Below are 15,781 nucleotides of genomic sequence, written 5' to 3' on the forward strand. Positions count from 1 at the left end.
CTCCACCCCAAACTTACCTCTCTGCCTGTGCATTGATCTATTATCCACCCATCTACCTAAACTCTTACCGATTTCCCCACCCAGCCATCCATTTACCACCTCCCTCTCATTCACCCATCACCCCACCCCACTTCCTAATGTCCAACTGACATGCCAGCTTGTCTACTGGTCCCACCCACCCATTCATGTCACGTCAATAGAGACGTATCCTCTGTGCTCAGCATCGTAGTACCACCTGCTGTAGTAACAGCTACCACTACCACCTACCAGACGGACTCTTGTTTTACACCAGACATTCTACCTACTTTCTCCCTCAGTCCTCCCAACAACCTACCCTGTTTGACAGCTGGGGGGGAAGGCTGGACAACCTCAACTGGACAACTGTCACATTGCTTAATTAATAGCGGCTCTACCAGGGAGGTATTGCCGTCATTTTCCAAACACAGAAAGTGGGTTTGCCTGAAGTCACAGCTCTAACAAATGACAGGATTTGGACCCGAGCGCCAACTCTAAGTTTGGTGATCTTCCATCTGACCACCACTGCCTGGGCTCTGACCTGAGCATCAGGAGACCCACTGTCCAGCCCTGGCAGCCACCCTGGTGGGTGACCGTGTATGACAAAGTTGGGTTTGGGATCTCAGCTGTCTTGCCTGAATAAGAGGGGGTTGTGGGAGGGGCTCTTGACATGCAGGGTTCCTGCGGCTCTTCAACTTTTCCCGAAACCTGGTTCTCATGAAAGGCTGTGTAGGGCCAGGAGAGGAGCTGGGTCAGCGGGACATGGCAAAGCCCAGCATAGACCCACTCATGACTCTGTTTCACTCACCCACCCCATATCAGGGCATGGCCCTGGATGTCCATTTCCTACCTTGACTTCAGAGCCAGGCAACACACCACCAGGGAGGAGTGGGGCAGCCCCCTGAGCAGAGAAGAGTCATGTCTGCCACCAGCTTACTGTGAGGTCTCAACATTCCCCTCAATTTTCTCATCTTTCCAATAGGCTAGTGATACTCACCTCAGAGGACTAAACGAAGCAATACGATGTGAACGTACCCCACACGGCCTCTCCTCTCCCTTCCTCATATGTGAACAGCAGGGTTGGGCTTGAGCAGAGGTCCCAAGGGCGACTCGTGGGTGGACTTCAGAACAGGAACCCTGAAACCATATGCAGGATTTCGTGTGTGCATGTGCCACCTTCTACCAAGAAGGTCTATGTCTTCCATCTAATTGGCAAGAGGCCCATTATATTGTTGCTACTAATCATTTATTGAGTGCCAACCCTGAGCGACTTCAGTACTAAGTACTAATACACCTTATCTCATCCAATCCTCAGCAGACAGTGAACCCAGTAGTGATCCAGCTCCGGGACTCTGGAGCCTCATTGCCCAGGATTAAATCTTGGCACCATTACTCTTCAGCTGTGTGAGCTTGGGCAGTCACAGACCTAACCACGCTGTGCCTCATTTTCCTCATCCCTAAATTGCATGACAAAGTATTTGCTTCATAAGGTTGCTTAGAGGAGTAAGTGTAGTTACAGACCTTAGGGCCACACCTGTCACGAAGCAAGGGCTTAGTAAACACTGTCGTAAAGTAGATAAGGAAAAGGGGGCTCAGAGAGGTCATGGAGCTTATCCAGGGTCAACCACTGAGAGAGCCCAGATTCTAACCCAGATGGCCTGACATTGGCACCCTTATACTTAATGCCTATGTTCAATGGATGATGCTCTCAAAAGGACCCCGACCTCTCACCATGCTGCTCCAGTTCTGACACTGGGGACTCTGGATCTTACTGACAAGGCAGAGAGGCCAGCCTGGATCGTCTCTAAGGTTCCCTGCCTTTTCTGACCTTGGAGGCTCCTCCGTGGGAGCCCCCAGTCTGGGGGCTCAGACTCAGCAGCTGACATGCCCCTGGAGGAGCTGTATAAAAAGTACAAGAGCCAGAGTGAGCACGAGCACGTGCATGCACCTGAACATGTGCACACCCCCTGCCACCACCCAGAAGGTGCAGCTCCCGGGGCTCCCTGCACAGCCTCCCAAGGGAGGCGCCCCCGCAGGCTCCACTCCTTGCCAGGGCCATGTGACACATTGGGGGGACGTGGGTGGGAGGAGGAGAAGAGCTCCCCGCTTACTGACAGCTCTCCCTCCGGGGCAGGGAGCTCCGGGGGCTGCAGCCCTAGCCCCACATGGCTTTTCTCAGCCTGGAGGGGGGTGGAAGATGGGCTCTCCTGGGCCACTTCCTGCCTTGCTGTGACCTGTGTAAGCAAGGTCTTTGCTTCTCTGGGCCTCACCTTGCTCATCCATAAAGTGGGGACAGTTGCTGCGACCCCACTGGGTTGTGGTGAGCGAGGCAGGAGAAGGAGCATGCATCTCAAATATCCAGCCCCCAGCAGACGCGGCACCCCGGTTCCCTCTCATTTCTTTCCCCAGGAGGCAGAGAGGGACTCCCGGGCTGAGACAGGTGGCCTCCTTCGGCACCTGGTGGTGGGAGCAGCTTAGCTGAGGCAGGGGCTGAAGACCTGGCATGAGCTGGGGTGGTCTGTGCGAGTAAAGAAGCTACAGGTTCTTGACATCAAGAAAATTGCTCTGGACAGCTCACCCCATGGCCTTGCAGAGCTGAGTAAATGAGTCTTCTTCTCCCTCCAGGCCTCAGTCTCCCTTTTGTCCAACTGGGTCTCTGGGAACTCCACCAGCGTGACCACCCTATGGGATCCACTGGGCAAGGCTGAGGGCTGGGGAGGGCCAGCAGCCGTCCCCTCTCCCCACACATGTGTTCATTTACTCACTCCTTCAGCAAAGACCCTCTGAGCACCTACTAGAAGCCAAGTTCTAGGTGCTGGGGGCACAGCAATGGTCAAGGTTATACCTTAGGAAGCTGCCATTCTGATGGAAGCAGTCAGATCCTGTCTGGCAGGTAGTGACGAGCCTTAGGGAGGAAAATAAAACAGGGAGATGCGTAGTGACTATGGTGTTTGTCAGGTAGAGAGGGTCAGAGGAGGCATCTTCCGGGTGGGGGCACATTTGAACAAGACCCTAAAAGAGTCAAGTGGAGGCCACACGAATATCTGGAGCAAGTGCATTTCCAGCAGAGGACGCAGGGAGTGCAAAGCCCTGAGGCTGGAATCTGCTTGGCATTTGTGACAATTGGCAAGAAGGCACTGGGGCCAGAGTACTGTGAACCAGTCGGGTGGGAGGAAGCAGACAGGGTCAGAGAAGGAAAGGTGAGGGTAGAGGAGGTGATATAGAAGTGGGTTAGGGATCCTTGCCTCCTGGGCTAGAGAGAGAGGGAGTATGCTTTGGAGTCATTCCTCTGAGACCCCTGCCTCCAAGACCAGTAAGCTGCTAGGGCCTAGCAGATGAGCAAGAACACACTCTTACAATTCTGGGTTCAACCTACAAGCCCTAAAGCAATCAGGGATCATCTGGTCCAGCCCTCTTTGATCACATGAGCCCACACTACAGATAAAGAAACTGAGGCTCAAAGGGGAAAAATGACTCCCCCTGCCCAGGACCCCAAACCACATAGTGCGCCTCAACCCTGAGGCACGTCTCCCCACTTTGCCGCGCTACAGCCCTCTTTCAAAATGATGTTTGTGAAAATTAGTCTCAGTAAAGATAGCTAAAAAGCATGGGTTGGGATGTTTTTAGCTGCCTGAAAGCCGGATAAAAGGTTCTGTTGTTGCAAAAATGCTCTTCTTGTGTATGCTATACGCATCCATCAATTTCAGAAATTATCCAGCCTCACTAACTAAAAATGACGGGTGCTTTTTGAATTTAAGATGAAGGGTTTTTTTTTTTTTGGTGCTGTTGATGGTGGTTTACTCATGTCAGACTCTTTTCCTACCCTGAGTGTAATATCCTAAATTTCAAGGAGGCAGGGACTGATTTTTTCATCTATGCAGCCCTGGAAAAGTAGGTACACCATGAACATTTACTGAAGAGAAGGTTTCTCCTGAATGGCCATTCAGAAACCTACGATCATGAGATCCTCTGTATTCAGGTGTAGGGGCATGGGCATACAGTGGATGGATGGATGGATGGATGGATGGATGGATGGATGGATGGATGAATTTGGGTCAAAAAGACATGTCTTTGGGGCACCTGGGTGATGGCTCGGTCGGTTGAGCATGAGACTCTTGATTTCAGCTCAGGTCATGATCTCAGGGTTGTGAGACTGAGCCTTACATCAGGCTCTGCACTGAGCGGGGAGTCTGCTTGAGGTTCTCTCTCCCTCTGCTCCATCCCCAGGCTCACCTGAGATATATATATATATATATATATATATATATATATATATATATATAATTAAATAAATAAATAAATAAATAAATAAATAAATAAATAAATAAAATTTGGGAGGGGGGGAATGATAGGTCTTCAAGTTACCAGGAACCACAAGCTTGAGACCTCCGGGCATTAGGGTAAGGAAGAGAAATCATATTCTTAGGGGTAGATTATGGGTGAGGAAGTAGCCAAAAGCTTGAAAAGAAATTTCAAATCTTGGGACACCTGGGTGGCTCAGTGGTTGAGTGTCTGCCTTCAGCTCAGGTTGTGATCCCAGGGTCTTGGGACTGAGTCCCACATTGGGCTTCCTGCAAGGAGCCTGCTTCTTCCTCTGCCTGTGTCTCTGCCTCTCTCTTTGTGTTTCACACGAATAAATACATAAAATCTTTTAAAAAATTCTAAATCTGGATTCCTCCTTCCATAGTTAAGATCCAGTCACATCAATGCTACCGGGCACCTGCATTAGTCAGCTCCCACCAGGCTATGCTGTGTAACAAGCATCCCCAAAGCTCCGCTTCTTACAGCAACACTATTTATCTCCTGCTCCTGCTGCATGAAGGTGTCAGGGGCTCAGCATTTGTGGCTCGGGTCCCATCTGTGCACAGTCAGGTCTGTTCCACACGCCTCTCATTCTAGGGCCCTGCCTGAAGAAGCAGCTGTTAGCCGGGATGCACGTTCTCATGGCTGAGGGCTGCAGCCCAACGAGGAAGGAGAAAACTTTCAACACTTCTTCAGGCCTCCACTGGAAACTTCCACCCTGTCAGTGAGGCCCACATTTTGAGGGGGAAATCAAGTCATATGGCCAAGCTCAACACCAATGGGCAGGGCTGGTGAGGACTATTTGCTGAACAGTAATATCACTTATCACTGGGACTTAGGGGACCCTGAGTCTGGTGGATTTTAAACTATTCTCAGAAACACTCCCAACCACCTTGGGCCACAGTGAATTAGGAGATGTTGGGCTTGGAGGAACCACAAGTGGTCAGGGTTCCAAGACCTCCACCCCCAGCAAGAACACTTCTGCGGCATCTGTCAGGTTGCCACATACCTTTAGATTTGAAATCTACTTTTAGGGAAAAAAAAAAGACATATTAAAAAATAAACAAAAAATTAATTTTAAAAAATAAGATATTTTCTTAAAAAGTCATTGTTCCAAGTCCCCCACATTACAGAGATGGAGACTGAGACCTCAGGAGGAGACAAGTACGATGCTGATCAGCAAGAACTCCTTGATGGGCACCCAGGTACTGACCTGGTGTTCACAAACTCATTCAACAAACATTTGCCATCCACCAACTCTGGGCCAAACTTTGGCAATCAGAGCATTCTCCTTTATTCAGTCTCTGTTTTGCCAACATTCTTCATCCATTCATTCATTCAATCTGTATTTCTGAGGAACTACTATGTGCCAGACGGTGCTATAGGCCCTGGAGAGACAGCAGTGAGCAAACCAATCTTCCGACCCCATGGAACTTGCATTCTAGGCGAGACCCAGATCACAAATAAGATAAGCTGCACATATACAGAGTGTAGTAAGTATTATGAATAATAATGAAGCCGAGAGAGGGGGTAGAGTGCCGGAGGGGCTATTTTGAACAGAGTAGCCTCTTTGACTAGAGACTTAAGCAGATGGACAAAGCAGGGACAAAGGCCCTAAGGTGGGTGTATAACCAGGGAGCTGGAGGGAGGCAGAAGGCCTGAGTGGGAGTGGGCCTGGGGGCCCGAGAGGTGGTTCGAGTCTCTGAGGTCCCAGGAAGGAGTCTAGCTTTTTTGCCAAGTGAGGTGGGGGCGCCTTTGCGTGGCTGGCATCAGGGGAGGGGTCTGATCTGCCTGTTGTTCAGGGACAGACTGTGTGACGAACGGAGGTCAGGGGGACCTAAGAAGGAGGTTCTTGTACCATGTGGGGCTCAGAGGGCTGGGGGGCTGGTTTCGGGGTGTGGCCAAGACAATGCCAGGCTTGACTCCACTTCATAGAGGTCAGAGTCCTGGAAGAGCAGGATGGCAGGCGTCCCGGAGCCAAGCAGCAGGGGCTGGAACCAGGGAACAGGCAGGGCCAGCTTCCAGGAGTGACAGACAGGGGACAGCGCCAGTTCCTTCCGGGGCGGGGCCGAGGCCTTAGAGGCTCATGGGCTGGAATTGGGGCTGCCGGTGGGGCGGGGAAGGCCTCTGAGCTGCCAGCCCCCAGGAAACGACCCAGGATGACGGCCAGGTCTGATCTGTGCTTCTACCCACGCTCAGAGCCCAGCTGCATTAGCCACCCAACCCCACCCCAACCAATCAATGCTGGTGGATCTGAGCTGAATCGAAGGTGACTGCTTGCATTTCCTGAGCGACACTTCAGGTCCTGCCCCTCAAGAAAGAGGTGAAAGACTTTCTGCTGATGCCCAAGGAGCCAATCTCTGTCTCTAATTGTAGAACCCAAGCTGCATCCCCTAAAGATCACCCATTGCTCACAGCCTCCAAGTTCCTAAGCACCCATGGCAAGGCCCCAGCCAGTGGTCAGAATCAATGGCCCAGCATGTCAGGGAGCTGCCCTGGATGTGGGTCTTCCAATCCCAGACCAGCCTTAGGATGAGGGCAGCCCCTGGGTGATGTTTGACCACAGCCTCATGAGAGCCCTAGAGTCAGGACAACATAGCTAAGCTGCTCCCAGATTCCTGACCCACAGAGACCATGTGAGATCATAAGTGTTTACTGTTTTAGCCACTAAGTTTTGGGGATGATTTGTTATACAGCAATAGACGACCCATCTCGGCCACCTTATCCTGCCAAGTCTGGCTGCCAGTGGCCTTTGGATGCAGCTCAAAATCAGATCAATATCCGAAAAAAGACTTGTCCTCACAATGGCTTTGGGAAAGGATGTCAACCAACATGGATTAGCAGGCTGGTTGGCATCCGTGGGGCATTTGGAGTTTATGAGATAGTGGGGGTGAGAGGGCTGCATAGGATGGATGCCGGGGCAGTGAGAAGGAGAGGGTAGACACAGTCCAGGGAAGGGCATGAAAAGAACCCAGATTTGGGCGTGAAGCCCCCAGGCTGGAGTCTGGCCTCTGTTGCTTGCTAGCCACGTGACGCTGGCAGGTGACCAGGGCTCCTGGGCCTCTGTTCATTGTTTGTCTAATCGACTTCACTGACAGCACCATTGTGAGGTTGCCAGTCTGGTCCCTGACAGCAGCCGGAAGGATCTTTTTAAATTGCAAATCCAACCGTGTCATCCCTCCCTTAAAACCCACCCGTGGCCTCCCACTGCCTGGACCAAGGCTCATGGCCACAGCTGGCCTGAGCCGCTGCCGTCTGCCTGGGCCTGCCCAGCCTGTGCTGTCGTGCTCCCCCTCTTCCTGATAAAACTACACACCTGTCCTCTGGTTTCCGAAAGATGCCTCACTCCTTCTGGCCACAGGACCTGTGGCCCCTGTGGAATTTCTCTACCTGGAATCTGCCCCCTACTGCTTGCTATCTTGTCCGTACCCTACAGGTCTCGGCTGGCATGGGAAGCCTTCCCAAACCACTCAGTCTGTGCCTCATGGCCCTCCCCAACAGGTGCGTTTTTGTGATAAGTGGATACATGTCCCCCCACGAGTCAGTGAGCACCACAGGCATCATCCCTGGCTGTGTGCAAGGTGCAGGCTCATCGCAGGAGCTGAAGTGCTGGTGTGCAGTGGGAGAATGAGCAGAGGGGGGTCCAGACTGGGCAAATTTTCATCTCCATCTCCTTCCCCCAACCTTGGATTGCACTCTGACCTCAGGAGCTCCCAGGGACTCAGGACTCAGGCTGAATAAACCTTCCAGGGGCAAAAGCTTCTAGATTTCTATTGGTTCCTAACTTTGGCTGAGCATTCACATTATCGGTAGACTTTTCAAAAAAAAAGTTGACGCCTGAGTCACACTCTCAGATTCCAGTGTAGATGTGGGGTGCACTGGACATCAGGAGACCTGCCCCCCACCAGCCAAGCCTCAGAACCACTGCCCTGGCTAGAGGGGAGACCAGGAGGAGCCTAGAGACTGTCTCACTGTGGAGGACTATGGGGCTGGAAATAATGGGAGGAAACCCAGGGGCTCTAATGTGCTAGATGCTGCTGTACCAACTTTCCTTAATTAACTCATGTAATCCTCCAAAGAGTCTGATGAGCAGGATGGTCCATTTCATAGATGGGAATACTGAGGCTGGAGCTACAAAGTAACTTATGCACAGTTTCCTAGCCACTAGCTGGCAGAAGCAGGATGGTTGAACCCGGGGTAGTCTGGCCCCAGCGTCCATCCAAGGCTGGGCCACCCCCCCACCCTGGCTAGTGAGTGTTGAGAGATACCCACTGATTTCCCATCCTCGGGTTGGGGAGCCGATGTGGGTGGGGCTGCTGCACACGTGACATCTCCGTCCCTTGCCAAAGGGATATGCCTTGACCTTCCCCAGCCCTGAAAAACTCCTCCTGGTGATAGGACCCACACAGCCTTAGGAAGACACACGTCACTATGGAAACCACGGGACTCTGCAGCCGTACCACTGGCTTCGAGGAAACCTTTTCATGGCTCCGTCTGAGGCTCTGCTGTGAGGTGGCCAGGGGAGCTCTGGCTAATTGAGCCCCCCTCCCTTTGGCCAGGATGTCAGGTAAACTCTCGAGTGCGCAGCAGCCTGGGACAGGCCCTCCTCCCCACCACGCACACAAGCGCTGTTTCCAGCCCTCCCGTGGGAAGGTGCGTTGGTGGGGGAGGTCTGCAGGTGATTGATGTGTGGGGTTGAGTCTTTAATTAAAGCAGGCATCATGTGCCAGTCAGAAGAAAAGAAAGTTCAACCTGAAGCTGAGGTCATTATCCTGAGCATCATTTCAAGAGTTCTTTCCCATGAGAGGGTGAGTATGACCTCGTCTGATAGCTGAACCCAAATCCTTCTGAAGTGTCCCTCATCTGTCCCTGAGCCCAGCACCTGACAGCATGGGGTCAGTGTGCAGACCCAGCCGCTGCACTGCACGCTGACAGTCGACACAGTGTGCTGGCCCTTAATGAGCACCAGACCTGTGGCCCTCAGCCCTGGCGCCCGGGAGAAACATCTGGGCCATTGTCTTAAATCATCCACGCCTGAGTCTCACCCTGGTCCAGTTATAAGGAGTTTATGAGCGTGGCACCCAGGGCCAGGCTACTTGGTAAAGTGCAGCCAGGGCTGGGTGCAGGTCCAGCCTCCTCTTCCTACGGTTGGGGATGCTGAGGCTCCAAGAGGCAAAGGGACCTGCCCATGCCTCCCAGTAGACAGGAGCCTGAGGCCGAGGCCAGGGCAGTGCACCTACCGCTCCAAAGGTGGAGGTGGGGTAAGGAGCTGGCTCTGAAAAGGGAAGTAGGTGACACCGGGGATGGGGGATGGGGGGGTGGGCGCCAGAGCCAGGGAGGAAGGGAGAGCTCTGAGAGAAGATACCATTGTCCTATCCCAGCCAGGAACTGGGGGTGCAGTGTGCGGGAGCCAAATCTCAGCCTCAGCCTACCTTAAAAAAAAAAAAAGGTGCAAGAGCATAAGTTATTTGTAGTAAAGGTGTAGTCACCTGGGAGCTTGTTAGAAAGAATCTCAGGGCCATTCCAGACCTACTGACTCAGAGTCTGCATTTTAATAAGATCCCCTGGCGATTCACGTGCATGTTCAAATTTGGGAAGCCCTGTATGGAAGCTCTGATGCTGAAGTCCTGGTTATATGACCTGGGAAAGTTCCAGAATTTCTCCATCTGCTCTAGGAAGGTACCCGAGCCTCCAAATGTTGAAGCCAGAAGGACCAGAGATGGGCAGTGGATGGGCCAGGTGCACACAGCGGAAGTGGCAGAGTCGCTTAAAGCAAGGGCAAGCCTTCCAGTCCAGCGTGTTTCCCTCCACTGTGTTCCCTCCTGGCAGGGAGCGTGGGGGCGGGGTGGGGGCGAGGGGTGCTGCAGACACTCCAAGTGGCCTCCACGTTCTTCTTTCTATATTTTGTTCTGACAGATTCTTTGCTAGAAATCACATCACCCATCTGTAAAACCCCGGGGTTTGGTTCTAGTCCCATGTCTTCGTGATCTAATAAAATAACAAAAGATATCAAAACAAAAATTGGTGCCAAGAAGACAAGTCATTTGAACTGGAGGAAAAAGAATGATGTGTCTACCTTTCTCCTCTTCCTCCTCCTCACTTGTTCCCGGCAGAGTCTTGTGTGTGCCTGTGTGTGCCGTGCCCGTATGTGTGTGTGCTGTCTGCATGCATGTGCAGGAGTGTGCAGAGGGTGTGCTTTGCAGGCATTCATGTGGTGTGTGCATATGTGTATGTGCATGAGGGGGTCTCCGCGTGTGCACATTGGGCATGTATGTGCGTGCAAGCATTTGAATGTCTGTGTGGGTGTGCATGATGACTGCACATGCGTGTGCGTTCCTGTGCGTGTATGGGTTGTACATGTGTGGTGATAGCTGTGTACATGCCTGTGAGCCCCATGTACGATATGAATGTGTGCTCATGTGTGTGTACAAGCATCTGTGTGAGCAAGCATGCTTGCGTACCTGCGTGCATGCCATGCCTGTGCTGCATGCGCCTTGGGATGTGCCTGTGTGCGAATGTGCGTTCCTATGTCCATGACCAAACGCATATGCCTGCGTGTGCATTACCTGTGCATGGGTGTGCTTGTGTATGTCTGTGTGCACATGTGTGTGTCAGGTACTATGGAATATTACGTGACTTGAAGGCTATGTTCAGTAGGAGGGACGGGGATTGGAAAGGCCGCAGAAGCCCCTGACAGCCAAGGGGTTAGCATGCAGCTGGGGCTCAGCTCAGGTAACCCCAAGGCCGTGGCTTGTAGTTGTTGATATTTTTGATGAGTCAAAAATGTCAGTGTGGAACTTAGCTAGTGAACACGCCTAGCCGGCCACCCAGTGACAGACACGACTGCTTTCAGGAAAAGGGCCTCAAAAGAATGCCAGTTGCTAGAGCTCCTCAGAAGAGAGATGAAGACATCTGCAACATTATCTGGGCTTTTAGTCTGCAGAGGGAAGCGGGGAGTGGATTAGGGTGGAGAGAGGGATTTGGCCCTGGCTTAGATCCGGGCTCCTAACGAGCCCACCATATGCTGCTGTCAGCGACCTCCAGGGAAAGTGATTCCCCGAAGTCCTCGGGTGGTGGGGGAGGGGGGAGCGCCTTGGGCGAGGCTGGAAGCGCACTGCGAAGTCTGCAGAACCTGCTTTGGTTTTTTTTTATATATATATAAATTTATTTTTTATTGGTGTTCAATTTGCCAACATATAGAATAACACTCAGTGCTCATCCCATCAAGTGCCCACTCAGTGCCCGTCACCCAGTCACCCCCACCCCCCTCCCACCTCCCCTTCCACCACCCCTAGTTCGTTTCCCAGAGTTAGGAGTCTCTCATGTTCTGTCTCCCTCCCTGATATTTCCCACTCATTTTTTCTCCTTTCCCCTTTATTCCCTTTCACTATTTTTTATATTCCCCAAATGAATGAGACCATATATATAATGTTTGTCCTTCTCCAACTGACTTATTTCACTCACCATAATACCCTCCAGTTCCATCCACGTTGAAGCAAATGGGGGGGTATTTGTCATTTCTAATGGCTGAGGAATATTCCACAGGTCACTAACCGGCTGAGACAGCAGCTTCCATCTCAGCTCTGCTCCTGCTTAGGGGCGGATGGCCTGTGCGGGGGCGCCTGCGGTGGGATTCTTAGAGCTCTGGTCTTCCACTGCCTGGTGCATGTCAAGAACCCCGGGGGGAGGGGGGTGCTGGGGAGGAGTCAGACTGATAAATGCATGGAAATGATTAGTGATAATATGTTAATAGCTCATCTATATTGAGAGCTGACAATATGGCAGACGTGAAGCTGAGAGCTTTTATATTAAGTCTAATTATCCTTATATTAAGTAGAATAACATGATTTTCCACCTCCAGGAAATTCTTCCTTGGCAAAATTCTACAAATCCTTCAGAGGCGGCTACAAGTGCTGCCTCCTCTGAGGAACGATGAGCTCCCTGAGCGGTACCGTCTGCCCCCACCGCCCCCCGCCCCCAGCCTCCCTAAGGTGCCCTGGGGACCTTGGCTGTCCCTCCCCGGTCCCAGCACAGCTCGGGGCTCAGAGAGAGCTCCGGTTTGTGGCGTGGACATTAAATGTCACACGGGCTTCTTCCTTTCCGCTGTCCCTAGGGACCCTGCTCCCCACCCCCTGGACGGCAGCCCACTCTTTCGCATTTGGGATGGAAATGGTGCAGGCTTTTCCACTTGGGGTTTAATTTCTTGCGAAAACACTGGAGAGCTGAGATGGGTCTCTGGGGGCCCGGCCTCCGTCCCCAGCGGGCAGCACACCAGGATTACAGTTGCCCCAGAAGGCAGGCTTCCTTTTGGCCTAGTTTAGCCCAGTGGGGCTCGCACCACCCCCTCCCCGCCCGCCCTCCTTGGCTGTCCAGAACCTCATCTCTGCCCTGGGATCCCAGCCCCTCCTGCTGTCCTTCCCTTCTGGATCTTTCTCAATGGCCTTTGGGTACATCCTGGGAAATGATGATGACACCCGCAACAGTGCCCCTGGAGCACCCAGCTCCCCCATTTTTGTAACCATGCTTCCGTTCCACTTTACAGCCACGATCATTCAGAAGGAAGGAGGAAAAGGCGCCCTTGCAGGGTGCGCATCATGCTCTCCCTCACCGCGTGCACCCTGCTCAGGTGGGCTTCCTCCAGCAACCCCCCAACGCTCGCTGGCCCCTTTCTTGGCAGCTCTTGGCGGCTGGGCTCACCTGTGCCTTCTCAAACCTTCCTGTTCCCTTGGCATCCACAGCTCCACACTCTAGTTTTCTGCTCTGCTCTCCTTTCTTTGGTTCTCTGTCCTCTCCTAACTTCGCTGTTCCTCTGGGTCCTCTTCTTTCTGCTTGGTATGTCCCACTGACTGTCTCCCCACCCCCACGGTGACAGGAGCTCAGATCTATGGAGGCCGGCTCCCCCCCCCTTCAGACCCTCGAATCCAGGTGCCTGCTGGGCAGTTGCCCTTGAAGGATCATGGGGGCCTCAAACTCCACACTCTCAAGCTCAATTTGTTTTCCCCTCTTGCTCTTGCTTCCCCCACACACACAGCCTGACAACCTGCACCCTTTCCTCCTGGAGCCCCATCTTGGTGACTGGCACCACCAGTCACCCAGCTGCCCAAATGCCAACACCGACTCTCCACCAGGGCAACACCCCACAGCTGCTGGATCCCAGGTCCACCCTCCCCCCAGCATCCCACAGCGTGTTCCCAGAGAGGCTCTTCCATGCCGGCAGTTCCCACCTGGACAACTGTGGCCACCTCTTACCTGCTTCCTTCGCCTCCTTTCTTGCTCCTCAACCCTATCCTACAGCCAGGGTGGGCTTCCAAAGGGGTAGTTGATCATGTCTCTCTCACTCATTTACCTGCTCCTGATGTATTTATTGAAGACCTACTGTGTGCTGGGTACTGTGCTATGCTGGACGTGTGCCTTAGTCCTGTGCACTTCACACTCCAGGGGAAGAGACATACAGCAGCCACACATTATAGAGTCAAGTGGTAATAAGCTTATCTGGAAAGATAAAGCAGGGAAGAGGATGGAAAAGGACTGACTGAGAGAATCTTAAGTAGAGAGATCAAGAGAAGCTTCTTTGAAGAGGTGATACTTGTGAATGGAGTGGCCAAGGGAGCTAGTGGGGTCTGTAGAGGAAGCACTGTTCAAGGTAGAGATAATGGCCAGTGCAAAGGCCCCATGACAGCTGAGTTTTTAGTGGGCTTTTGCTCTCTATGCTCCACTTACACTGAACTCTAGTCCCTTGTACACTCTGCTTAAAAACCCACTTCCTCATCCTCTTTGTTAGCTTTTAATTTGTTAGATTCCACCCCAGGATCATCTCCCCCAGAGAGGTCAGTGCAGATCCTCACCCCGGCTGGATTAGGGGCACCTCCTCTGAGCTTCCACAGCCCCCATCGGAGCATGTGACTGACTACATCACAATTGTTGTTTGTTGTCTGTTCTTTGTGGAGCAGGGACTGTATCTGATTCATATCTGGGCCTCGAGACCTGGACAGTGAAGACAGTCGAGTAAATGTTTTAAGTTCGTATCGCTGCCTAACCAACCACTCCGAAATCAGTGGCATGAAACAAATGCTTTATTCTGCTCTCAGATCCTAGGATCAGGAATTTGAACAGAGCACAGTGGGAACGACTTATCTCTGTTCCATCATGTCCAGAAGATTCGAACGGATGGGGCTGGAGCCACCTGGAGTCTCCTGCACTCACGTGTCTGGCTTCCAGGCCAGGCTCAGCCAGGACTGTGCCAGGAGCACCTCCCACCAACAGCCTCCCCACGTGGATCGTGGACAGGGCTCCTCACAGCACAGAGGCTGCTCCTGAGAACAAGACAGCGTTCCAGGAAAACCAGTAGAGTACATGGCCTTTCCTGAGCTGGCCTTAGAAGTCACATGGCACTGGCCCACCCCAGCACACTCTGTCGGTCAAAGCAGTCAGAAATCCATCCAGATCAAAGTGGGGGGACATGGACCCCACCTTTTGGGGACAGGGGGTGTCATGAATTTAAGCCACGTCTTAAAACCCTACAGTGAACACATGTCGACGTTTGCACCCAGTGCTTTCAAGAACTCCTTGTCTCAGTGGTCCCCACTGAGATTCAGGGTTGAGGAAGCAAGAGGTGTAGAGAAGCGGCGTGTCCAAGGTTGGGTCCCAGGGAGGCACACAGCCAGAGCCGCTGCTGCAGGGCAGGAGCCCCATGGGGAGCGCGTGCCCACCCCAGTGGGCTCGGCTGAGAGTCTCCTGGCACGGACGTCATTGCAGCTGGCACTTATTACACGCCAGGCAGCTTTCTAAGCATTCCACAAGTATTAATTTGTTAACTCATTATGATCCAGTGAGACGGTGGTGATGATTACCTCTCCTACAAAAGAGGAAACTGAGTCACAGAGAAGCCAGGTGTAGTAGAGTAAGCCATGCTCACCAGCCTTCACACCTTCCCTGTGCTAGAACATGTGCTCGAGCCCTTTGCCGTGTGGCTCCCCTGGGGTGGTCAGGGTGCATTTCCCTACCCCGTGGATCGGGAGCTGACTGTGTAGGACGTGCTTTGGCCATTGAAACAGGATGGAAGTGACAGTGTGTCTGTCCCGGGCTGAGGGTGTCTCATGCTCCCACCTACCCCCTTGTGCTCCGATGATCTGTCCTGAGAAGTGCATACGCTGTGTGGCTGTGGGCTCTTCAGCCCTGGGGGTCCCAAAATGAACACATGGAACAGACTGAAACGCAGCCTGAAGCCAGGGAAGGGTGGAGGTGGCAACTGCCCCTGGGGCAGAATTTATTTTATTTGTTTGTTTGTTTATTTAAATATTTTATGTATTTATTCATGAGAGACAGAGAGAGAGAGGCAGAGACACAGGCAGAGGGAGAAGCAGGCTCCATGCAGGGAACCCGATGTGGGACTCAATCCCGGGTCTCAAGGATCACACCCCGAGCTAAAGGCAGGCGCTAAACTGCTGAGCCACTCGGGCTGTGG

This window comes from Nyctereutes procyonoides, unplaced genomic scaffold (genome assembly GCF_905146905.1).
Source record: "Nyctereutes procyonoides isolate TBG_1078 unplaced genomic scaffold, NYPRO_anot_genome, whole genome shotgun sequence".
Lineage (NCBI taxonomy): Eukaryota > Metazoa > Chordata > Mammalia > Carnivora > Canidae > Nyctereutes > Nyctereutes procyonoides.